The 25,074-nt window shown below is 43.2% G+C and overlaps 1 protein-coding gene and 1 long non-coding RNA gene across 2 annotated transcripts in view; one reads left to right on the plus strand and one right to left on the minus strand.

Moving 5' to 3' along the window:
- LOC138666345 (oocyte zinc finger protein XlCOF22-like) overlaps positions 1–25,074 on the plus strand; it is a 177,445-nt gene that overhangs the window by 17,266 nt on the left and 135,105 nt on the right. The window lies entirely within an intron of this gene.
- Positions 13,263–14,105, minus strand: LOC138667346 (uncharacterized). The gene is made up of 3 exons (XR_011318722.1): positions 13,978–14,105; positions 13,832–13,899; positions 13,263–13,339 (listed from the first exon to the last, which is right to left on the minus strand). It is a non-coding gene; the product is annotated as an uncharacterized lncRNA (long non-coding RNA).

Raw genomic sequence — 25,074 nt, forward strand, 5'->3', positions numbered from 1 at the left:
TTCCCAATTTTTTGGACTGACTGACCTTCATTTCTTAAAGTAATGACAGCCACTCGTTTTTCTTTACTTAGTTGTTTTTTCTTGCCATAATACAAATTCTAACAGTCTATTCAGTAGGACTATCAGCAGTGTATCCACCAGACATCTGCTCAACACAACTGATGGTCCCAACCCCATTTATAAGGCAAGAAATTCCACTTATTACACCTGACAGGGCACACCTGTGAAGTGAAAACCATTTCCGGTTAGTACCTCTTGAAGCTCATCAAGAGAACGCCAAGAGTGTGCAAAGCAGTCATCAAAGCAAAAGGTGGCTACTTTGAAGAACCTAGAATATAAGACATATTTTCAGTTGTTTCACACTTTTTTGTTATGTATATAATTCCACATGTGTTAATTCATAGTTTTGATGCCTTCAGTGTGAATGTACAATTTTCAGAGTCATGAAAATACAGAAAAATCTTTAAATGAGAAGGTGTGTCCAAACTTTTGGTCTGTTGTTGTGAATTCTGCTCTTGGGCTCCCTCCGGTGGTTGTTGATGGTAATGCAGTTATTCCTGAGCAGCAGTCTTGGACAGGTGTTTCTGCTAATTGCAATTCTGACTGGGGTATTTAGCTGTGCAGGACTCATTTGTCTTTGCCAGTAGTCAATGTTCCTTTGGAAGTGTTGGTCCTCTGCCTGGCCTCTCCTGCTTGCTGCCAATTCAGCTAAAGATAAGTGTTTGCTTCATTTTTTAGACACACTGCTGTGTGTTTATTTTCTGTGCTTATCTTGTTTCTATTTTGTTCCTGCTAGACTGTGCCTGATGTTTTTCTCAGTCTAGTTGGACTCGCTGGAGTCGCAGATATACTCTCCACATGTTTAGTTAGGTGGTGGAGTTTTTGTATTTTTCTGCTGTGGATATTTTGTAGTGTTTTATGCTGACTGCATAGTATCCTGTACTATCCTTTCCTATCTAGGTAGAAGTGGCCTCCTTTGCTTATCCCTGTTTTCTGTCTGCGTGTGTCTTTTCCTCTCCTACTCACAGTCATTATTTGTGTGTGGGCTACCTATCCTTTGGGGATCTACTCTGAGGCAAGAGAGTTTTCCTATTTCCATCTTTAGGGATATTTAGTCCTTAGGCTGTGTCGAGGTGTCTAGGTCTGGTTAGGCACACCCCACGGCTACTTCTAGTTGCGGTGATAGGATCAGGGTTTGCGGTCAGTAAAGTTATCACTGCTCCAGCGAAGGTCTTTTCATGCTGCTCCAAGGCCACCTGATCATAACAGTACTACTGGCCAACAATGAGTTAATTGCATCTCAGAAGAAGGGAGGAAAGATCTTTTTTTTTTCTCCAGTCTGTTTTGTCTTCTCCTCCCTCTTTATCTCTGGGTGGCTGAAGAGCCTTGTGTGTTGTGAATTCTGTGGCCAACATCCCTCCTGTGGTCGAGAGTGGTACTTCGGCTGGTTCTGTCTATGAGCTTCCTTTGGTGGATGAGAGTGGTACTGTGGCTTCTGAGTTTCCTTCCTCAGGTAATGAGGTTAAGTCGTTAGGTGCTGCTCTATTTAACTCCACCTGGAGCTTTGATCCTGGCCTCTAGTCAATGTTCTAGTATTGGTCTTGCTTCCTCCTGGATGGTTCCTGTGGCCTGTCTATCCTGCATAAGCTAAGTTTTGCTTGTGTTATTTTTGCTTGCTATTTTTTCTGTCCAGCTTGCTTTATTGGTTTTTCTTGCTTGCTGGAACTCTGAGACGCAGAGGGAGCACCTCCGTACCGTTAGTCGGTGCGGAGGGTCTTTTTGCCCCTCTGCGTGATTGTTTGTAGGTTTTTGTGTTGACCGCAAAGCTATCTTTCCTATCCTCGGTCTATTCAGTAAGTCGGGCCTCACTTTGCTAAATCTATTTCATCTCTGTGTTTGTATTTTCATCTTACTCACAGTCATTATATGTGGGGGGCTGCCTTTTCCTTTGGGGAATTTCTCTGAGGCAAGGTAGGCTTATTTTTCTATCTTCAGGGCTAGTTAGTTTCTCAGGCTGTGCCGAGTTGCATAGGGAGCGTTAGGCGCAATCCACGGTACCTCTAGTGTGGTGTGTTAGGATTAGGGATTGCGGTCAGCAGAGTTCCCACGTCTCAGAGCTCGTCCTTTGTTTTGGTAATTGTCAGGTCACTTTGTGTGCTCTGAACTTCAATGTCCATTTTGGTTCTGAATTACCTGTTCATAACATTTGTGCTAGCATGAATGTTCAGGAATTAGTTTCTCGTATAGACCAGCTTGCTGCTAGAGTACAGAGTATTTCTGATTACATTGTTCAAACTCCTGTTTTAGAACCGAAGATACCTACTCCTGATTTGTTTTTTGGTGACAGGTCCAAATTTTTGAGTTTTAAAAACAACTGTAAACTGTTTTTTGCATTGAAACCTCGATCCTCCGGTGATTCCATTCAACAAGTTAAAATCATCATTTCCCTGCTGCGTGGTGATCCACAGGATTGGGCATTTTCCCTGGAATCTGGGGATCCTGCTTTTCTTAATATTCCCATATTCCTTATTGAAACACAAGGCTGTAAGTCACTTCAAAAATCAAATAAGTCACATATTCGATTGTGGGATACCACAAAAGAAACAGAAGTGAGGAAAGGAAGAGGATATATTTTTTTAAAAAATAATAAGTTTATTGAAACAATATGTTAAAATAACACAGAACATTTAATATGGGGAGAAAAAAAGGGGGAAAAAAGGTAAGGGGAGGGGGTTAAACCACCAGACTAGGAGAAACAAATCTACACTATACCATAACGGGTTAAAGAAAAAATAATAAATAAACCCAATGAAAATATGGTGGTAATACTAGTACAAGGAAAGGCGATCTAGGTACGCAGAGCAAGGTAAATATCAACACAGGACATGGTAAAATCCCCAACAACCTAAAAAATATATCCTATTCAAGGGTTAATAATCAAGCACAGGATCAGTACATGTCTAACCAGGAATGCAAAGCAAGAGAAAAACCTGCTAATGTCCTGCTGAGTACATCCAAAGTAAAGTGCGAATATAATCAGAGGGGCTGCAAAGAGAAGGATATATTGCCAGGGAATAAATTACCTGTAATGCCGAGCAAATGGGACCTAGCGCTGGTGGTAAAGTGCAGATGTGGTTCCCATGCGCCCGACAAGCGCTGTTTCGCCGTAGCTTCTTCAATGGGGCGAGGATGGGGCTTAATGCAGGCTTAATGTAGACTCCTTCTTTCAGGCGTTAGGATTACTGTATGATGAACCTAATTTGGTGGATCAAGCTGAGAAGACCTTGTTGGCCCTGTCTCAGGGTCAAGAGGCGGCAGAATTGTATTGTCAGAAATTCAGAAAATGGTCTGTATTGACTAAATGGAATAATGATGCTTTGGCGGCAATTTTCAGAAAGGGTCTTTCTGAATCCGTTAAAGATGTTATGGTGGGGTTTCCCACACCCTCCAATCTGAGTGATTCTATGTCTCTGGCTATTCAGATTGATCGGCGCTTGCGGGAGCGCAGAACTGTGCGCGCTCTGGCGTTATCCTTAGAGCAAATTCCTGAGCCAATGCAATGTGATAGGATTCTGTCTAGAACGGAACGACAAGGTTTTAGACGTCAGAATAGGTTGTGTTATTATTGTGGCGACGCTTCCCATGTCATTTCTGTCTGCCCTAAGCGGACCAAGAGGATCGCCAGTTCATTTACCATCAGTACTGTACAACCTAAATTTCTGTTATCTGTGTCCTTGATCTGTTCATTGTCATCATTTTCTGTCATGGCGTTTGTGGATTCAGGCGCCGCCTTGAACTTAATGGACTTTGAGTTTGCCAGGCATTGTGGTTTTCCCTTGCAGCCTTTGCAGAACCCTATTCCTTTAAGGGGCATTGATGCTACACCCTTGGCTAAAAATAAGCCCCAGTTTTGGACACAGGTGACCATGCGCATGGCGCCAGCCCATCAGGAAGATTGTCGATGTCTGGTGTTGCATAATTTGCATGATGCTATCGTGCTGGGTTTTCCATGGTTGCAAGTACATAATCCTGTTTTGGATTGGAAGTCCATGTCTGTGACTAGTTGGGGTTGTCAGGGAGTTCATAATGATGTTCCTCTGATGTCTATCGCCCCTTCTCCCTCTTCTGAAATTCCGGAGTTTTTGTCTGATTTTCAGGATGTATTCGATGAGCCCAAGTCCAGTTTCCTTCCACCACACAGGGACTGCGATTGTGCTATTGACTTGAATCCAGGCTGTAAGTTTCCTAAGGGCCGACTTTTCAACCTGTCTGTACCTGAACATACCGCCATGCGGAGCTATATTAAGGAGTCTTTGGAGAAAGGGCATATTCGGTGATCTTCTTCACCGTTGGGAGCGAGGTTCTTTTTTGTTGCTAAAAAAGATGGTTCCTTAAGACCCTGTATTGATTATCGCCTCTTGAATAAGATCACGGTCAAGTTTCAATATCCTTTACCTTTGCTTTCCGATTTGTTTGCTAGGATTAAGGGAGCTAGTTGGTTTACTAAGATTGACCTTCGGGGGGCTTATAATCTTGTTCGTATTAAGCAGGGTGATGAATGGAAAACTGTGTTTAACACGCCCGAGGGCCATTTTGAATACCTTGTGATGCCATTCGGACTCTCTAATGCTCCATCTGTTTTTCAGTCCTTCATGCATGATATCTTCCGGGATTATCTTGATAAATTCCTGATTGTATATTTGGACGATATTTTGATTTTTTCCGTTGATTGGCAGTCTCATGTGCAGCAGGTCAGAATGGTATTTCAGATCCTTCGTGACAATGCCTTGCTTGTGAAAGGGTCTAAGTGTCTTTTTGGGGTGCAAAAGGTTTCCTTTTTGGGCTTTATTTTTTCTCCATCGTCTATAGAGATGGATCCGGTTAAGGTTCAGGCCATTCATGATTGGATTCAGCCCACATCCGTGAAGAGCCTTCAGAAATTTTGGGGTTTTGCTAATTTTTATCGCCGTTTCATTGCTAATTTTTCCAGCATGGTTAAACCCTTGACTGATTTGACGAAGAAGGGCGCTGATGTGGCGAATTGGTCCTCTGCGGCTGTCTCTGCCTTTCAGGAACTTAAGCATCGTTTTACTTCTGCTCCTGTGTTGCGTCAACCGGATGTTTCTCTTCCTTTTCAGGTTGAGGACGACGCTTCTGAGATTGGGGCAGGGGCCGTTTTGTCTCAGAGGGAGTGTGATGGTTCTTTGATGAAACCGTGTGCTTTTTCTTTCCAGAAAGTTTTCTCCTGCGGAACGCAATTATGATGTCGGCAATCGGGAGTTGTTGGCTATGAAGTGGGCGTTTGAGGAGTGGCGACATTGGCTTGAGGGAGCTCAACACCGTGTTGTTGTCCTGACCGATCATAAGAATCTGATTTACCTCGAGTCGGCCAAGCGGCTGAATCCTAGACAGGCTCGATGGTCCCTGTTTTTCTCCCGTTTTGATTTTGTGGTCTCGTATCTTCCAGGTTCTAAGAATATTAAGGCTGATGCTCTCTCTAGGAGTTTTTTGCCTGATTCTCCTGAGGTCTTGGAACCAGTCGGTATTTTGAAGGAAGGGGTGGTTGTTGTGAATTCCGCTCTTGGGCTCCCTCCGGTGGTTGTAAGTGGCACTTTTGTGAGTTCTGCTCTTGGGCTCCCTCTTGTGGTTTCTAGTGGTATGGCTGCTCCTTGGAGTTAGCTGTCATCAGCTGCCTCCACTTATCGTCTCTTCTGCTCGGCTATTTAGGTCTGGCTCTTTCTTCAGCCAGTGCCACTTGTAAATGGTTCCTGGTTGGATTCACATCTCTTTGGAGTTCCCTGTTATCCTGACCAGTTCAGCTAAGCTAAGTTTTTGCTTGCTCTTTTCTGTCCATAGATTGTGGACTTATCCATTCTGTGCTTTCTATGTTTGTCCAGCTTATCAGTGTGAATTAATTCTGTCTTTCTGGAAGCTCTGGGAGGCAGATTTGCCCTCCACACCTTTAGTCAGGTGTGGAGATTTTTTGTAAATTCTGCGTGGATTTTTGTAGTGTTTTATACTGACCGCACAGTATTCCATCCTGTCCTATCTATTTAGCTAGACTGGCCTCCTGTGCTCATCCTGGTTTCATTCTGTGTATGTCTTTTCCCTCTCCACTCACAGTCATTATTTGTGGGGGGCTAATCTATCCTTTGGGGATTTTCTCTGAGGCAAGATAGTTTTCCTGCTTCTTTCTTTAGGGGTAGTTAGCTCTTAGGCTGTGACGAGATGCCTAGGGAGATTTAGGAGCATTCCACGGCTACTTCTAGTGTTGTGTTGAGCTTAGGGACTGCGGTCAGTACAGTTACCACTTCCTTCAGAGCTCGTTCCATGTTGCTCCTAGACCACCGTATCATAACAGTACAAGTGGCCAAAAATGAATTAAATGCATCTCAAAAGAAGGAAATGAAAGTTCTGAACCATTTTTTTCTCTGTGCTCTGGTTTGTCATTTTTTTCCTCTTGATATCTGGGTGGTTCAGGTTATATGCTTTGACATGGATGTTCAGGGTTTGTTTTCTCGTGTGGATCAACTTGCTGCAAGAGTATAGAGTATCCAGGACTATGTTGTCCAGACTCCGGCTCTAGAGCCCAGAATTCCTACTCCTGATTTGTTTTTTGGGGACAGATCCAAGTTTTTGAACTTTAAAAATAGCTGCAAATTGTTTTTTGCTTTGAAACCCCGTTCTTCTGGTGATCCCATTCAGCAAGTAAAAATCATCATATCCTTGCTGCATGGTGACCCTCAAGACTGGGCTTTTTCTCTTGAAACTGGGGATCCGGCATTATTGAATGTAGATGCATTTTTTCAAGCGCTCGGATTATTGTATGACGAACCTAATTCTGTGGATCATGCAGAAAATACCCTGTTGGCCTTGTGTCAAGGTCAGGAAGCGGCAGAGTTATACTGCCAGAAATTTAGAAAATGGTCTGTGCTCACTAAATGGAATGAAGAGGCTCTGGCTGCTATTTTCAGAAAAGGTCTTTCTGAAACCCTTAAAGATGTTATGGTGGGCTTTCCTACGCCTGCCTGTTTGAGCGAATCTATGTCTCTAGCCATTCAGATTGATCGGCGTCTGCGCGAGCACAAAGCTGTGCACCATATGGCAGTATCCTCTGAGCAAAGTCCTGAACCAATGCAATGTGATAGGATTTTGACTAGAATAGAACGGCAGGAATTCAGACGTCAGAATAGGCTGTGTTTTTATTGTGGTGATTCGGCTCATGTTATCTCTGATTGCCCTAAGCGTACTAAGAAAGTCGCTAGGTCTGTTACCATTAGCACTATACAGCCTAAATTTCTCTTATCTGTGACCCTGATTTGCTCATTGTCGTCCTTTTCTGTCATGGCATTTGTGGATTCAGGCGCTGCCCTGAACTTAATGGACTTAGAATTCGCCAGGCGCTGTGGTTTTTCCTTGCAGCCTTTGCAGAGCCCTATTCCTTTGAGGGGCATTGATGCTACACCCTTGGCCAAGGATAAACCTCAGTACTAGACACAGATGACTATGTACATGGCTCCTGCACATCAGGAAGATTGCCGTTTTCTGGTGTTGCATAACCTGCATGATGTTGTTGTACTGGGATTTCCATGGTTACAGGAACATAATCCGGTGCTGGATTGGAAAACTATGTCGGTGACTAGTTGGGGTTGTCGAGGAGTACATAGTGACGTTCCTTTGATGTCAATTTCCTCTTCCCCCTCTTCTGAGGTCCCTGAGTTTTTGTCGGATTTCCAGGATGTATTTGATGAGCCCAAGTCCAGTTCCCTTCCTCCACATAGGGACTGTGATTGTGCTATTAACTTGATTCCTGGTTGTAAGTTCCCTAAGGGCCGACTTTTCAATCTGTCTGTGCCAGAGCATGCCGCCATGCGGAGCTATGTTAAGGAATCTTTGGAGAAAGGGCATATTCGGCCCTCTTCGTCACCATTGGGAGCGGGTTTCTTTTTTGTTGCTAAGAAGGATGGCTCCTTGAGACCCTGTATTGATTATCATCTTCTTAATAAGATCACGGTCAAATTCCAATACCCCTTGCCTTTGCTTACTGATTTGTTTGCACAGATTAAGGGAGCTAGTTGGTTTACTAAGATTGACCTCCGAGGGGCATATAATCTTGTTCGTATTAAACAGGTTTACGAATGGAAAACTGCATTTAATACGCCCGAAGGCCATTTTGAATACCTTGTGATGCCATTTGGGCTCTCTAATGCTCCATCTGTGTTCCAGTCTTTCATGCATGATATTTTCTGCAATTATCTTGATAAATTCATGGTCGTATATTTGGATGATATTTTGATTTTTTCCGATGATTGGGAGTCTCATGTGAAGCAGGTCAGGATGGTGTTCCAGATCCTTCGTGATAATGCTTTATTTGTGAAGGGGTCTAAGTGCCTATTCGGAGTTCAGAAGGTCTCTTTTTTGGGTTTTATTTTTTCTCCCTCGTCTATAGAAATAGATCCTGTTAAGGTCCAAGCTATTCATGACTGGATCCAACCCACATCTGTGAAGGGTCTTCAAAAATTTTTGGGCTTTGCTAATTTCTATCGCTGTTTCATTGCCAACTTTTCCAGTGTGGTTAAGCCCCTTACTGATTTGACGAAGAAAGGCGCTGATGTGACGAATTGGTCCTCTGAGGCTGTTGAGGCCTTTCAGGAGCTTAAACACCGATTTACTTCTGCCCCTGTGTTGCGTCAACCGGATGTTTCTCTTCCTTTTCAGGTTGAGGACGAAGCTTCTGAGATTGGGGCAGGGGCCGTTTTGTCTCAGAGGGAGTCTGATGGTTCTTTGATGAAACCGTGTGCTTTTTTTTTCCAGAAAGTTTTCTCCTGCGGAACGCAATTATGATGTCGGCAATCGGGAGTTGTTGGCTATGAAGTGGGCGTTTGAGGAGTGGCGACATTGGCTTGAGGGAGCTAAACACCGTGTTGTTGTCCTGACCGATCATAAGAATCTGATTTACCTCGAGTCGGCCAAGCGGCTGAATCCTAGACAGGCTCGATGGTCCCTGTTTTTCTCCCGTTTTCATTTTGTGGTCTCGTATCTTCCAGGTTCTAAGAATATTAAGGCTGATGCTCTCTCTAGGAGTTTTTTGCCTGATTCTCCTGAGGTCTTGGAACCAGTCGGTATTTTGAAGGAAGGGGTGGTTGTTGTGAGTTCTGCTCTTGGGCTCCCTCTTGTGGTTTCTAGTGGTATGGCTGCTCCTTGGAGTTAGCTGTCATCAGCTGCCTCCACTTATCGTTTCTTCTGCTCGGCTATTTAGGTCTGGCTCTTTCTTCAGCCAGTGCCACTTGTAAATGGTTCCTGGTTGGATTCACATCTCTTTGGAGTTCCCTGTTATCCTGACCAGTTCAGCTAAGCTAAGTTTTTGCTTGCTCTTTTCTGTCCATTCTGTGCTTTCTATGTTTGTCCAGCTTATCAGTGTGAATTAATTCTGTCTTTCTGGAAGCTCTGGGAGGCAGATTTGCCCTCCACACCTTTAGTCAGGTGTGGAGATTTTTTGTAAACTCTGCGTGGATTTTTGTAGTGTTTTATACTGACCGCACAGTATTCCATCCTGTCCTATCTATTTAGCTAGACTGGCCTCCTGTGCTCATCCTGGTTTCATTCTGTGTATGTCTTTTCCCTCTCCACTCACAGTCATTATTTGTGGGGGGCTAATCTATCCTTTGGGGATTTTCTCTGAGGCAAGATAGTTTTCCTGCTTCTTTCTTTAGGGGTAGTTAGCTCTTAGGCTGTGACGAGATGCCTAGGGAGAGTTAGGAGCATTCCACGGCTACTTCTAGTGTTGTGTTGAGCTTAGGGACTGTGGTCAGTACAGTTACCACTTCCTTCAGAGCTCGTTCCATGTTGCTCCTAGACCACCGTATCATAACAGGTGGTCCTTTCTGCCGTTTCTCCTGATTTACGACAGGTTGTTCAGAAATTTCAGGCCGACAAACCTGATCATTGTCCTATGGGGAAGCTGTTTGTTCCTGACAGATGGACTAGTAGAGTGATTTCTGAGGTTCACTGTTCTGTGTTGGCTGGTCATCCTGGCATTTTTGGTACCAGAGACATGGTTGGTAGGTCATTTTGGTGGCCTTCTTTATCACGTGATGTGCTGTCTTTTGTGCAGTCCTGTGGGACTTGTGCGCGGGCCAAGACTTGTTGCTCCCGTGCTAGTGGGTTGCTTTTGCCATTGCCGGTCCCTGAGAGGCCCTGCACGCATATTTCTATGGATTTTATTTCCGATCTTCCTGTTTCCCAGAGGATGTCTGTTATCTGGGTTGTTTGTGACCGATTCTCTAAGATGGTTCATTTGGTGCCTTTGCCTAAATTGCCCTTTTCTTCTGATTTGGTTCCGTTGTTTTTTCAGCATGTGGGCCGTTTGCATGGTATTCCTGAGAATATTGTGTCCGACAGAGGTTCCCAGTTTGTTTCTAGGTTTTGGCGGGCCTTTTGTGCTAGGCTGGGCATTGATTTGTCTTTTTCTTCTGCATTTCATCCTCAGACAAATGGCCAGACCAAGCGTACTAATCAGACTTTGGAGACTTATTTGAGATGCTTTGTGTCTACTGATCAGGATGATTGGGTGGCTTTTTTGCCATTGGCCGAGTTTGCCCTTAATTATCGGGCTAGTTCGGCTACTTTGGTTTCGCCTTTTTTTGTAATTTTGGTTTTCATCCTCGTTTTTCTTCTGGGCAGGTTGAGTCTTTTGACTTTCCTGGTGTGGATTCTGTGGTTGACAGGTTGCAGCAGATTTGGGCTCAGGTGGTGGACAATTTGATGTTGTCTCAGGAGGAGGCTCAACGTTTTGCTAACCGACGTCGCTGTGTTGGTTCCCGGCTTCGGGTTGGGGATCTGGTTTGGTTATCTTCCCATCATGTTCCTATGAAGGTTTCTTCTCCTAAGTTTAAGCCTCGGTTTATTGGTCCTTATAGGTGTTGTGAATTCCGTTCTGGAGCTCCCTCCTGTGGTTGCTAATGGTATTTTTGTGAGTTCTGCCCTTGGGCTCCCTCTGGTGGTTTCGAGTGGAACTGCTGCTCCTTTAGGTAGCTGTAGCAGCTGCCTTCACTAATCGCCTTGCCTGGGTTTGTTATTTAAACCTGCTCTGGGCTTTAGTTCTTGCCTGCTGTCAATGTTCTTGGTTGGATTTGGTTCTTTCCTTGGAATTCTCATATGGCCAGTCCTTGTCTGCAAAAGATAAGTTTTTGCTAGTTTTTGTTTGTCCATTTGTTTGGACTCTATTGCTTTGCAAATATGTCTCTTTTTGTCCAGCTTGTCACTATGTCTTATTCAGGCTAGCTGGAAGCTCTGGGAAAGCAGATTTGCCCCTGCACACCGTGAGTCGGTGTGGAGTTCATTTTTGTAAACTCTGCGTGGATTTTGTAGTTTTTAATACTAACCGCACAGTATCCTTTTCTCTCTGTCTATCTAGTTTAGTATTGGCCTCCTTTGCTGAATTCTGATTTCATTTCTGTGTACGTCATTTCCCTCTCCATTCACAGTCAATATTTGAGGGGGGCTGTCTTTCCTTTTGGGGGTTTTCTCTGAGGCAAGATAGCTTTCTGTTTCCTTCTTTAGGGGTAGTTATTTCTTAAGCTGTGAAGAGGTGTCTAGGGAGAGTCAGGAACATCCCACGGCTATTTCTAGTGTTGTTGTTAGGATTAGGGACTGCGGTCAGTAGAGATACCACCTTCTCAGAGCTCGCTCCATGTTGCGTTTTAGCCACCAGGTCATATCAGTGTGGCCTCTTAACCACCAGGTCATAACAGTACACCAGGCCGAAAATGAATTGAATGCATCTCAAAAGAAGGGAAAAAAAAGAGTTCTGAACCATTTTTTTTCTGTGCTCTGTTCTGTCTTTTTTTTCCTCTTGATATCTGGGTGGTGCTGGATATATGCTCTGGCATGGAGGTTCAGGGTTTGTTTTCTCGTGTGGATCAACTTGCTGCAAGAGTCCAGAGTATCCAAGATTATATTGTCCAGACTCCGGCTCTAGAGCCTAGAAATCCTACTCCTGATTTGTTTTTTTGGGACAGATCCAAGTTTTTGAACTTTAAAAATAGCTGCAAATTGTTTTTTGCTTTGAAACCCCGTTCTTCTTGTGATCCCATTCAGCAAGTGAGAATCATCATATCCTTGCTGTGTGGTGATCCTCAAGACTGGGCTTTTGCTCTTGAAACAGGGGATCCGGCATTATTGAATGTAGATGCATTTTTTCAAGCGCTCGGATTATTGTATGACGAACCTAACTCTGTAGAGCATGCTGAGAAAACACTGTTGGCCCTGTGTCAGGGACAAGAAGCGGCAGAGTTATACTGCCAGAAATTTAGAAAATGGTCTGTGCTCACTAAATGGAATGAAGAGGCTCTGGCTGCTATTTTCAGAAAAGGTCTTTCTGAAACCCTTAAAGATGTCATGGTGGGCTTTCCTACGCCTACCGGTTTGAGCGAATCTATGTCTCTAGCCATTCAGATTGATCGGCGCTTGCGTGAGCGCAAGGTGGTGCACCATATGGCAGTGTCCTCTGAGCAAAGTACTGATCCTATGCAATGTGATAGGATTTTGACTAGAGCAGAAAGGCAGAAATTCAGACGTCAGAATGGCCTGTGTTTTTACTGTGGTGATTCTGCTCATGCTATTTCTGATTGCCCTAAGCGTACTAGGAGGGTCCCTGGGTCTGTTACCATTGGTACTATACAGCCTAAATTTCTCTTGTCTGTTACCCTGATTTGCTCATTGTCGTCCTTTTCTGTTATGGCATTTGTGGATTCTGGCGCCGCCCTGAACTTAATGGACTTAGAATTTGCCAAGCGCTGTGGTTTTTCCTTGGAGCCTTTGCAGAGTCCTATTCCCTTAAGGGGGATTGATGCTACGCCATTGGCCAAGAATAAACCTCAGTACTGGACTCAGTTAACCATGTACATGGCTCCAGCACATCAGGAAAATATTCGCTTTTTGGTGTTGCATAATTTGCATGATGTTGTTGTGCTGGGTTTTCCATGGCTACAGGTACATAACCCAGTGCTGGACTGGAGATCTATGTCTGTAACTGGTTGGGGTTGTCAGGGGATACATAGTGATATTCCTTTGATGTCCATTTCCTCGTCCCCTTCTTCTGAAGTTCCTGAGTTTTTGTCGGATTTCCAGTATGTATTTGATGAGCCCAAGTCCAGTTCCCTGCCTCCTCATAGGGACTGCGATTGTGCCATTAATTTGATTCCTAAATTCGGGCAAACAACCGCACTCAGACAATTTTTTTGCATCAAAGACGTGAAGTATTTATTTGAGTAACACCACAGTGGTCAATAGAGTTCTGAGGTAACGTTTCGACCCGAAAGGTCTTTCTCAAACCTCACTGTAAAGACATGAGATAGACTATATTAAAAATGGTGTAACAAAAAACAATCCAGACAGAATACAGCATAGCAACATATAGAATATCACAAGAAGTAATAAACACAGTGGATGCAGTTAACATCAGCTAGCAGGGGCCAATACATGCATAGTATGGTAAACATGATGAATGCCACTGTGTAGCCAGATGAATAGAGGGATGCTGTATATGGCTAAAGAGTAAAACAAGGGGGGGAGGAAAGGGGGTGGGGGAGGCCTAATACCAGACAAAAATAAAATAAATAACCATATTATGTGAAAAAATTATTTTACATATGTACAGATCTTACAAAATACGTGAACAAGGCCCAGAGGAGTATACACGTAATATGAATACTAGATCAGCATTAAGGCAGGCAGACAAACGGAGAGCGGCAGGCTTCATAGACAAATGAAAACATATAGATATATATAAAAATACATATTGTAAGCAAGGGGTAGAGCAAAAACTGACCTTAGTGAATAGTGATGGAGGAAAGAGGAAGAGGACGATACTTGTCCGGTAAATGGAGACAGAGGCTCCTATAGAGAGTAACAAAGAATGAGGCAAGGCACAAATGCTATGGTGGGGGCCAGAGGTAGAGCCTAATAAACACATACCACAAATGGTCCAGAGAACAGGAGTACGAAGATCCGGAACGGCACGGACAGGGCGCAGTGTCCCTAAAAGCACTGTGGAGGAGAGACCAGGAGTGAGGATGCTGATAATGTGAAAAGAAAGCAGGGAGCTAAACCAGAGGGAAACGGTACCTGTGGGTCCAGCAGGGAGGAAGGAGGCGGTAGTGTCCGGCATAGTGAACTGTCTGGGGATAAATACCAGCCAGACAGAAAGTGTGATGGCGTGGAGGTGCGAAAGAGAGGCCAGGAACGCACGCTGGGGAGCTGAAAGAAGCGCGCACGGGGAAGTGCAAGAGAGAGGCCAGGAACGCACGCTGGAGCGCAGAAGATAGTGCGCACGCGCAGGAAGCAGGAGGCATCTGGAATGAAGGGCCGACAAAAGACGAGCAGAGGCGCACAAGGGCAAAGCGCTATGTCGGCGCGTGCGCAGAGTGTGCGGACGTAGTAGGAGCGTGTCAGCACATAGGGCTCTGTGCTGATGGCAAGGGGAGGGGAAGGGGATAAGAGGAAACAGTCGTACTGAGCTGAAAAAAAGAGAAAGTGAAAGTGGAGATGGCGGTGTAGAGCCAGAAGTTGATATATGAATAAAATGCGATGATGTATAGAGAAAAAAATGAAAATAAAGGAGAAAAAGAAGGAGATAAGTAAATAAGTAGAGAAATAAAGTAAAAAATGACAAAATAAAATAAAAATAATGAAAAAAGAAAGAGGAAATCAAAAAAATAAAAATAAAATAAAAATATGGAAAAGAAAAAGAAAAATGAGTAAATATGGAAAAGAGAACAATACGTAAAATGAATGAAAAATGAAGAAAATAAAATGGAATAAAGAAAAAATGAATAAAAAGAAAAAATGAAAAAAATGATGAAATGAAAAAGGTGAAATAAGATGAAAAAAAAGGATGAAAAAAATGAATGAAAAAAATGAAAATGAAGAAAAATGAAAAAAATGAAAATGAAAAAAATGAAAAAAAATGAAAAAAATGAAACCATGAAAAAAATAAAAAAATTAAAATTAAAAAATAAAACATAAATGGGAGGGGGGGGAGGGGTAGGGCGAGTACTTACCCCCACTAGACGTAACAGTATATAGGAGTCAGACCCCCTGAAAGTAGGAGATAGGTTAGTGATTTTGGAAAGAAAACGAGAGGTCAGCATGCTCTACGAACATAAAAATGGGATAACTAATATAGTTTCACTAATCTTTAATTTGTTAGTATATATAGCAGCGTTTAAGTTCTACAAGCACTGTAATAGCAACAATATAATTCAAGAGAACCCAGAGCAAGCAGGACAGCACGTGGTCCCATGACGAATAAATATCAGACTAAATTAAATCAGATCAAGTTCCCTATTCAAACCCTTGGGTGTGAGGGTTTGTAAAGTGTAAATCCAATAGGACTCACGTTGCCTAAGTAGTTTAGTGTGATCACCACCCCTCCTAGGGCGCTCTACCTGTTCTAAAACCTGGAAGCGAAGCTGAGAGACTGAGTGGTTGGCGGACACAAAATGGTGAGGAAGAGGGAGCCATGTTTTCTTACATCTTATGGTAGACTTATGGCTGGAGATGCGGTCACGGATGTGTTGTGTGGTCTCACCGACAAAAAGTAACCCGCAGGGGCATTTAATAACGTAAACCACGTTGTTGGATTCACAGGTAAAAAATCCCTTGATTTGATATTGTCTACCTGAGTGTGGATGAGTGATTGTGTTGGACTTAATGACGTTAGAGCAGCATGCACAGGCCAAACATGGGAACGTGCCGCGTTTTATAGTACCAAGAAAGGTTTGTTTGGGTATTCTGGAGGATCTGCCCAGGTCCGCCTTGACGACTCGATCTCTGATATTGGTAGGTCTCCGTTTACACATGAGAGGAGGTGTCGTGAAAGCCTCGATCTGTGGATATGAACGTCTCAGGAGGGGCCAGTGTTTGCGAATGATGTTATAAACTATAGGCATGACAGGGTGGTGAGTGTGAATGAAGGGAACGCATTCTGGTTTTGTAGAAACAATGGGGCGTGGGGATGGATTCAAGGCCAACACTTTTTCTCTGTTCAGTAGATTCCTAGGGTAATGCCGTACTTGAAATTTACGGGACATGTCATCAAGACGAGCGGGTAGTAGTCCGGGGTCTGAGACTATACGAGCCACACGTTTGAATTGTGACCGAGGTAGGCTTTGTTTGGTAGAGGTGGGATGACAGCTGTGATAATGGAGAAGACTGTTGGAATCAGTAGGTTTAACGAATAGGTCGGTGTTGAGAGTCCCATTGGGACCCCTCATGACCAGCGTGTCCAAAAATGAAATTTGGGTGTTATCGTAGTTTTCAATGTAAACTGCAGTTCGTCTCGAATGGTGTTCAGGTAGTTGGTGAACGTATCCAAGGAATCTTGGGGCCCTGTCCATAGACAAAAGACGTCATCTATGTAGCGAAGCCAACATAGGTTGTGAGATTGGAACAGGGGATTGGGATATACATAATTGCGCTCAAAGGAGTCCATGTAACTATTGGCGTAAGCTGGGGCTACATTTGCACCCATGGCGGTGCCTTGGATCTGTAGGTAGTATTGATCACCAAAGAGGAAGAAATTGTTATGCAAAATTAAAGAAAGTAAATCAAGGCACAGGTTTTTCGAGTGATGTGTAAGGGTTGATTGTTCGAGGAGTTCCCCAGCCGCTTGGATGCCCAAGTCATGTCTAATAGATGTATAAAGACTTTTAACATCAAATGTGGCAAGGATGCATTCTGATGGAACTGTGGGGAGTACCCTAAGGGTCTGGAGAAAATGCCCTGTGTCAAGTATGTAAGATTTCATGTTTTTGGTCAATGGGGTAAAGATTTTTTCCAGGTAAACTGAAATAGGAGCCAGAATGGAATCCGTGGACGCGACTATAGGTCGCCCTGGTGGATTATTGAGGGATTTGTGTACCTTAGGTAAGGTATAGATGACCGGGGTCACAGGATGTGGATTAGTGAGAAAAGTAGCAGTCTTTGAGTCAATTGTGTTGAGGGATTGGTACTTCTGAAGAATCGTACTGATTTGGAGTCTGATGTTGGGGGTTGGATCCGAGTGAATCTTTTTGTAGGTGGTCGTATCAGACAATTGTCTCAGAATTTCAGCCGAATAATCGGCTGTGTTCTGCACGACAATAGATCCGCCCTTATCAGCAGGTTTAATTGTAATATTTTTATTGGTTTTAAGTGACTCGATAGCCTGTCTGTCAACAGCGGATATGTTGCTGTGGGTGGGAAAATTACCTAGGCGATGTTGTTCCAGCATGATGTCAATGTCCCTCTGAATCAGATTAATGTAAGCCTCAGTTGCATGGTAGTTATGTGGGGGGTTGAAGCTACTGGATGTGCGTAAACCTAATCTTACTATGCTCAGTTCAGGGATAGGATTCTCCATGGTTGCGGGGATCCTATTCCTTGGCGAGTCCTTCTGTAGTCCAAAGTGAGTCTTGAGGTGAAGGTTGCGGTAGAAGTGTTGTAGGTCCTGGGACAATTTGAACTTGTCCCATGGTGGGGTAGGGCAAAAAGATAAGCCCTTTTGGAGGACCGATAGTTCAGAGGGACTCAAGGTGTAGGAGGAGATGTTGATGACAGGGTTTGGGGCCTTACCTGGGACCTTGTAGTCATGCGATCTCGATTTCCGGGCGGACCTCCTTGTCGGTCTCCTCCTGGGCGGTTATTGGGTCTCGAGTGGGGTCGTCCTAAAAAACGGTTCTGGAAGGAACTGTTTGTGGAGCTGTCGCTGTCTGAGCTGTAGGGTCTGTAGCGTCGAGGTCCAGTATTTCCTCGTCTGGAATTTGTGGATGCTGAGTCGTTCCATCTATAAACTCGATGAGAGGCGTAATCTTCAGAGTCCCGTTGGAATTTGGATCGCTTCTTGTCCTGTAGGTATTTACGGTGTTCTTCTATGACTTTGTCGGTTTTGGCCTTCAAGGTATTCCAATCAGTTGCAGAAAGTGAGGTGGACAATTGTTCTTCGATGGCAGAGAGTTTTTCTTCGGATTCAACAATAGCAGTCTGAAGGAAATCGATAGTAAGTAAAATGATGTCTAGCGAACACTTGTTAAGGATCCTTTGAAATTTTTCACAGTAGTCTGGTTTGTCAGAGAACAATGTAGGTCTTAAGTGGCATCTGAGGCCACGCGGTATCCTGCTCAGTCTATGATACTCAGCCAACGTTATTGAATGTAGGTCAAATGAAGTCAACCGCCTCCGTTCCCGCTCGTAATCCTTAGTACGAAGTTCCTGAGCTGGGATCTTCAGGAAATCACCTGAGTTGGTTACTTTGCCAAGAATCCTTGTAGCAGCTGTATCATCGAAAGCGAAGGTATCTGTAGACATCTAGGGCACAGGTGCGGACGCCAACAGAAGAACTGAGTTAGAGGGAAAAGGCGTGCACTCTGTAGAGTGGAGCTGGTGCTGGCTGAACCTGGACTGGATCCAGTTCAATCATAAATTCGGGCAAACAACCGCACTCAGACAATTTTTTTGCATCAAAGATGTGAAGTATTTATTTGAGTAACACCACAGTGGTCAATAGAGTTCTGAGGTAACGTTTCGACCCGAAAGGTCTTTCTCAAACCTCACTGTAAAGACATGAGATAGACTATATTAAGAATGGTGTAACAAAAAACAATCCAGACAGAATACAGCATAGCAACATATAGAATATCACAAGAAGTAATAAACACAGTGGATGCAGTTAACATCAGCTAGCAGGGGCCAATACATGCATAGTATGGTAAACATGATGAATGCCACTGTGTAGCCAGATGAATAGAGGGATGCTGTATATGCCTAAAGAGTAATACAAGGGGGGGGGGGGGGGAAAGGGGGTGGGGGAGGCCTAATACCAGACAAAAATAAAATAAATAACCATATTATGTGAAAAAATTATTTTACATATGTACAGATCTTACAAAATACGTGAACAAGGCCCAGAGGAGTATACACGTAATATGAATACTAGATCAGCGTTCAGGCAGGCAGACAAACGGAGAGCGGCAGGCTTCATAGACAAATGAAAACATATAGATATATATAAAAATACATATTGTAAGCAAGGGGTAGAGCAAAAACTGACCTTAGTGAATAGTGATGGAGGAAAGAGGAAGAGGACGATACTTGTCCGATAAATGGAGACAGAGGCTCCTATAGAGAGTAACAAAGAATGAGGCAAGGCACAAATGCTATGGTGGGGGCCAGAGGTAGAGCCTAATAAACACATACCACAAATGGTCCAGAGAACAGGAGTACGAAGGTCCGGAACGGCACGGACAGGGCGCAGTGTCCCTAAAAGCACTGTGGAGGAGAGACCAGGAGTGAGGATGCTGATAATGTGAAAAGAAAGCAGGGAGCTAAACCAGAGGGAAACGGTACCTGTGGGTCCAGCAGGGAGGAAGGAGGCGGTAGTGTCCGGCATAGTGAACTGTCTGGGGATAAATATCAGCCAGACAGAAAGTGTGGTGGCGTGGAGGTGCGAAAGAGAGGCCAGGAACGCACGCTGGGGAGCTGAAAGAAGCGCGCACGGGGAGGTGCAAGAGAGAGGCCAGGAACGCACGCTGGAGCGCAGAAGATAGTGCGCAGGAAGCAGGAGGCATCTGGAATGAAGGGCTGACAAAAGACGAGCAGAGGCGCACAAGGGCAAAGCGCTATGTCGGCGCGTGCGCAGAGTGTGCGGACGTAGTAGGAGCGTGTCAGCACATAGGGCTCTGTGCTGATGGCAAGGGGAGGGGAAGGGGATAAGAGGAAACAGTCGTACTGAGCTGAAAAAAAGAGAAAGTGAAAGTGGAGATGGCGGTGTAGAGCCAGAAGTTGATATATGAATAAAATGCGATGATGTATAGAGAAAAAAATGAAAATAAAGGAGAAAAAGAAGGAGATAAGTAAATAAGTAGAGAAATAAAGTAAAAAATGACAAAATAAAATAAAAATAATGAAAAAAGGAAGAGGAAATCAAAAAAATAAAAATAAAATAAAAATATGGAAAAGAAAAAGAAAAATGAGTAAATATGGAAAAGAGAACAATACGTAAAATGAATGAAAAATGAAGAAAATAAAATGGAATAAATAAAAAATGAATAAAAAGAAAAAATGAAAAACATGATGAAATGAAAAAGGTGAAATAAGATGAGAAAAAAAAAAAGGATGAAAAAAATGAATGAAAATGAAGAAAAATGAAAATGAAAAAAATGAAACCATGAAAAAAATGAAAAAATTAAAATTAAAAAATAAAACATAAATGGGAGGGGGGGGGGGGGGGTAGGGCGAGTACTTACCCCCAGTAGACGTAACAGTATATAAGAGTCAGACCGCCTGAAAGTAGGAGATAGGTTAGTGATTTTGGAAAGAAAACGAGAGGTCAGCATGCTCTACGAACATAAAAATGGGAGAAATGGTACATATGATAACTAATATAGTTTCACTGATCTTTAATTTGTTAGTATATATAGCAGCGTTTAAGTTCTACAAGCACTGTAATAGCAACAATATAATTCAAGAGAACCCAGAGCAAGCAGGACAGCACGTGGTCCCATGACGAATAAATATCAGACTAAATTAAATCAGATCAAGTTCCCTATTCAAACCCTTGGGTGTGAGGGTTTGTAAAGTGTAAATCCAATAGGACTCACGTTGCCTAAGTAGTTTAGTGTGATCACCACCCCTCCTAGGGCGCTCTACCTGTTCTAAAACCTGGAAGCGAAGCTGAGAGACTGAGTGGTTGGCGGACACAAAATGGTGAGGAAGAGGGAGCCATGTTTTCTTACATCTTATGGTAGACTTATGGCTGGAGATGCGGTCACGGATGTGTTGTGTGGTCTCACCGACAAAAAGTAACCCGCAGGGGCATTTAATAACGTAAACCACGTTGTTGGATTCACAGGTAAAAAATCCCTTGATTTGATATTGTCTACCTGAGTGTGGATGAGTGATTGTGTTGGACTTAATGACGTTAGAGCAGCATGCTAACGTCACTAAGTCCAACACAACACACATAAGTCTACCATAAGATGTAAGAAAACATGGCTCCCTCTTCCTCACCATTTTGTGTCCGCCAACCACTCAGTCTCTCAGCTTCGCTTCCAGGTTTTAGAACAGGTAGAGCGCCCTAGGATGGGTGGTGATCACACTAAACTACTTAGGCAACGTGAGTCCTATTGGATTTACACTTTACAAACCCTCACACCCAAGGGTTTGAATAGGGAACTTGATCTGATTTAATTTAGTCTGATATTTATTCGTCATGGGACCACGTGCTGTCCTGCTTGCTCTGGGTTCTCTTGAATTATATTGTTGCTATTACAGTGCTTGTAGAACTTAAACGCTGCTATATATACTAACAAATTAAAGATCAGTGAAACTATATTAGTTATCATGTACCATTTCTCCCATTTTTATGTTCGTAGAGCATGCTGACCTCTCGTTTTCTTTCCAAAATCACTAACCTATCTCCTACTTTCAGGCGGTCTGACTCCTATATACTGTTACGTCCATTGGGGGTAAGTACTCGCCCTATACCCCCCCCCCCTCCCATTTATGTTTTATTTTTTAATTTTAATTTTTTCATTTTTTTCATGGTTTCATTTTTTTCATTTTTCTTCATTTTCATTTTTTTCATCCTTTTTTTTTTTCATCTTATTTCACCTTTTTCATTTCATCATTTTTTTCATTTTTTCTTTTTATTCATTTTTTATTTATTCCATTTTATTTTCTTCATTTTTCATTCATTTTACGTATTGTTCTCTTTTCCATATTTACTCATTTTTCTTTTTCTTTTCCATATTTTTATTTTATTTTTATTTTTTTGATTTCCTCTTCCTTTTTTCATTATTTTTATTTTATTTTGTCATTTTTTACTTTATTTCTCTACTTATTTACTTATCTCCTTCTTTTTCTCCTTTATTTTCATTTTTTTCTCTATACATCATCGCATTTTATTCATATATCAACTTCTGGCTCTACACCGCCATCTCCACTTTCACTTTCTCTTTTTTTCAGCTCAGTACGACTGTTTCCTCTTATCCCCTTCCCCTCCCCTTGCCATCAGCACAGAGCCCTATGTGCTGACACGCTCCTACTACGTCCGCACACTCTGCGCACGCGCCAACATAGCGCTTTGCCCTTGTGCGCCTCTGCTCGTCTTTTGTCGGCCCTTCATTCCAGATGCCTCCTGCTTCCTGCGCGTGCGCACTATCTTCTGCGCTCCAGCGTGCGTTCCTGGCCTCTCTCTTGCACCTCCCTGTGCGCGCTTCTTTCAGCTCCCCAGCGTGCATTCCTGGCCTCTCTTTCGCACCTCCATGCCACCACACTTTCTGTCTGGCTGGTATTTATCCCCAGACAGTTCACTATGCCTGACACTACCGCCTCCTTCCTCCCTGCTGGACCCACAGGTACCGTTTCCCTCTGGTTTAGCTCCCTGCTTTCTTTTCACATTATATAAAGCCAAACCAAATAGAACACTCTAAATATTCTGCCCATGAGTTGCGTCCACATAGTCCTCATATCATAGGCATTATAACATCAAAATGGACACTCCTGATAACACTATATAACCAAGAGAATAAATGGAGTACTCAGTCCAAACAATTTTTCCTTTTTACAAAAACATGTATAGTACTTTATTAGATAATACACTAGTACAAAAATAACACAATAACACAGAGTATTACACAAAAACAGGGTAAGGGTAGTTACAGGTACCCGGCTAACAATAATTAACCATAAAGTGCATAGTGCCTATCGTTCTACTGAGAAGCTCACCCCCAACACATCTCACATGGAGCGTCACAGGTTTTCACAAAGTTGTGGCATACCAGTATGCAATAGAGTAAAAATACTTATTCAGGGAGCTTACCCATAATAACGTGGAGAGCCGGGCCCGTGTCACGCCGCCACCGACGCGCGTTTCGCAGATCTTTCTCAAGGTCCGCACCTTGAGAAAGATCTGCGAAACGCGCGTCGGTGGCGGCGTGACACGGGCCCGGCTCTCCACGTTATTATGGGTAAGCTCCCTGAATAAGTATTTTTACTCTATTGCATACTGGTATGCCACAACTTTGTGAAAACCTGTGACGCTCCATGTGAGATGTGTTGGGGGTGAGCTTCTCAGTAGAACGATAGGCACTATGCACTTTATGGTTAATTATTGTTAGCCGGGTACCTGTAACTACCCTTACCCTGTTTTTGTGTAATACTCTGTGTTATTATGTTATTTTTGTACTAGTGTATTATCTAATAAAGTACTATACATGTTTTTGTAAAAAGGAAAAATTGTTTGGACTGAGTACTCCATTTATTCTCTTGGTTATATTTCTTTTCACATTATCAGCATCCTCACTCCTGGTCTCTCCTCCACAGTGCTTTTAGGGACACTGCGCCCTGTCCGTGCCGTTCCGGACCTTCGTACTCCTGTTCTCTGGACCATTTGTGGTATGTGTTTATTAGGCTCTACCTCTGGCCCCCACCATAGCATTTGTGCCTTGCCTCATTCTTTGTTACTCTCTATAGGAGCCTCTGTCTCCATTTATCGGACAAGTATCGTCCTCTTCCTCTTTCCTCCATCACTATTCACTAAGGTCAGTTTTTGCTCTACCCCTTGCTTACAATATGTATTTTTATATATATCTATATGTTTTCATTTGTCTATGAAGCCTGCCGCTCTCCGTTTGTCTGCCTGCCTGAACGCTGATCTAGTATTCATATTACGTGTATACTCCTCTGGGCCTTGTTCACGTATTTTGTAAGATCTGTACATATGTAAAATAATTTTTTCACATAATATGGTTATTTATTTTATTTTTGTCTGGTATTAGGCCTCCCCCCCCCTTTCCCCCCCCCTTGTTTTACTCTTTAGGCATATACAGCATCCCTCTATTCATCTGGCTACACAGTGGCATTCATCATGTTTACCATACTATGCATGTATTGGCCCCTGCTAGCTGATGTTAACTGCATCCACTGTGTTTATTACTTCTTGTGATATTCTATATGTTGCTATGCTGTATTCTGTCTGGATTGTTTTTTGTTACACCATTTTTAATATAGTCTATCTCATGTCTTTACAGTGAGGTTTGAGAAAGACCTTTCGGGTCGAAACGTTACCTCAGAACTCTATTGACCACTGTGGTGTTACTCACATAAATACTTCACATCTTTGATGCAAAAAAATTGTCTGAGTGCGATTGTTTGCCCGAATTTATGATTGAACTGGATCCAGTCCAGGTTCAGCCAGCACCAGCTCCACTCTACAGAGTGCACGCCTTTTCCCTCTAACTCATTAATTTGATTCCTGGCTGTAAGTTCCCTAAGGGCCGACTTTTCAATCTGTCTGTGCCAGAGCATGCCGCTATGCGGAGTTATGTAAAGGAGTCCTTGTAGAACGGGCATATTCGCCCGTCTTCGTCACCGTTGGGAGCGGGATTTTTTTTTGTTGCCAAGAAGGATGGCTCCTTGAGACCCTGTATAGATTATCGCCTTCTCAATAAGATCACTGTCAAATTTCAGTACCCTTTACCTTTACTTTCTGATTTGTTTGCTCGGATTAAGGGTGCCAGTTGGTTTACTAAAATCGACCTTCGAGGGGCGTATAATCTCGTGCGTATTAAACAAGGTGATGAATGGAAAACAGCATTTAATACGCCCGAAGGCCATTTTGAATATCTTGTGATGCCATTCGGGCTCTCTAAAGCTCCATTGGTATTTCAGTCCTTTATGCATGATATCTTCCGGAATTATCTGGATAAATTCATGATTGTGTATTTGGATGATATTTTGGTTTTCTCCGATGATTGGGAGTCTCATGTAAAGCAGGTTAGGATGATATTTCAGGTCCTTCATGCTAATGCGCTGTTTGTGAATGGGTCTAAGTGCCTCTTTGGAGTTCAGAAGGTTTCTTTTTTGGGTTTCATTTTTCCCCCTCGGCTATTGAAATGGACCCTGTTAAAGTCCAGGCCATTCATGATTGGACTCAACCTACATCTGTAAAGAGCCTTCAGAAATTTTTGGGCTTTGCCAATTTTTATCGCCGCTTTATTGCTAATTTTTCTAGTGTGGTGAAGCCTCTGACCG

Source organism: Ranitomeya imitator, chromosome 2 (genome assembly GCF_032444005.1).
Source record: "Ranitomeya imitator isolate aRanImi1 chromosome 2, aRanImi1.pri, whole genome shotgun sequence".
NCBI lineage: Eukaryota > Metazoa > Chordata > Amphibia > Anura > Dendrobatidae > Ranitomeya > Ranitomeya imitator.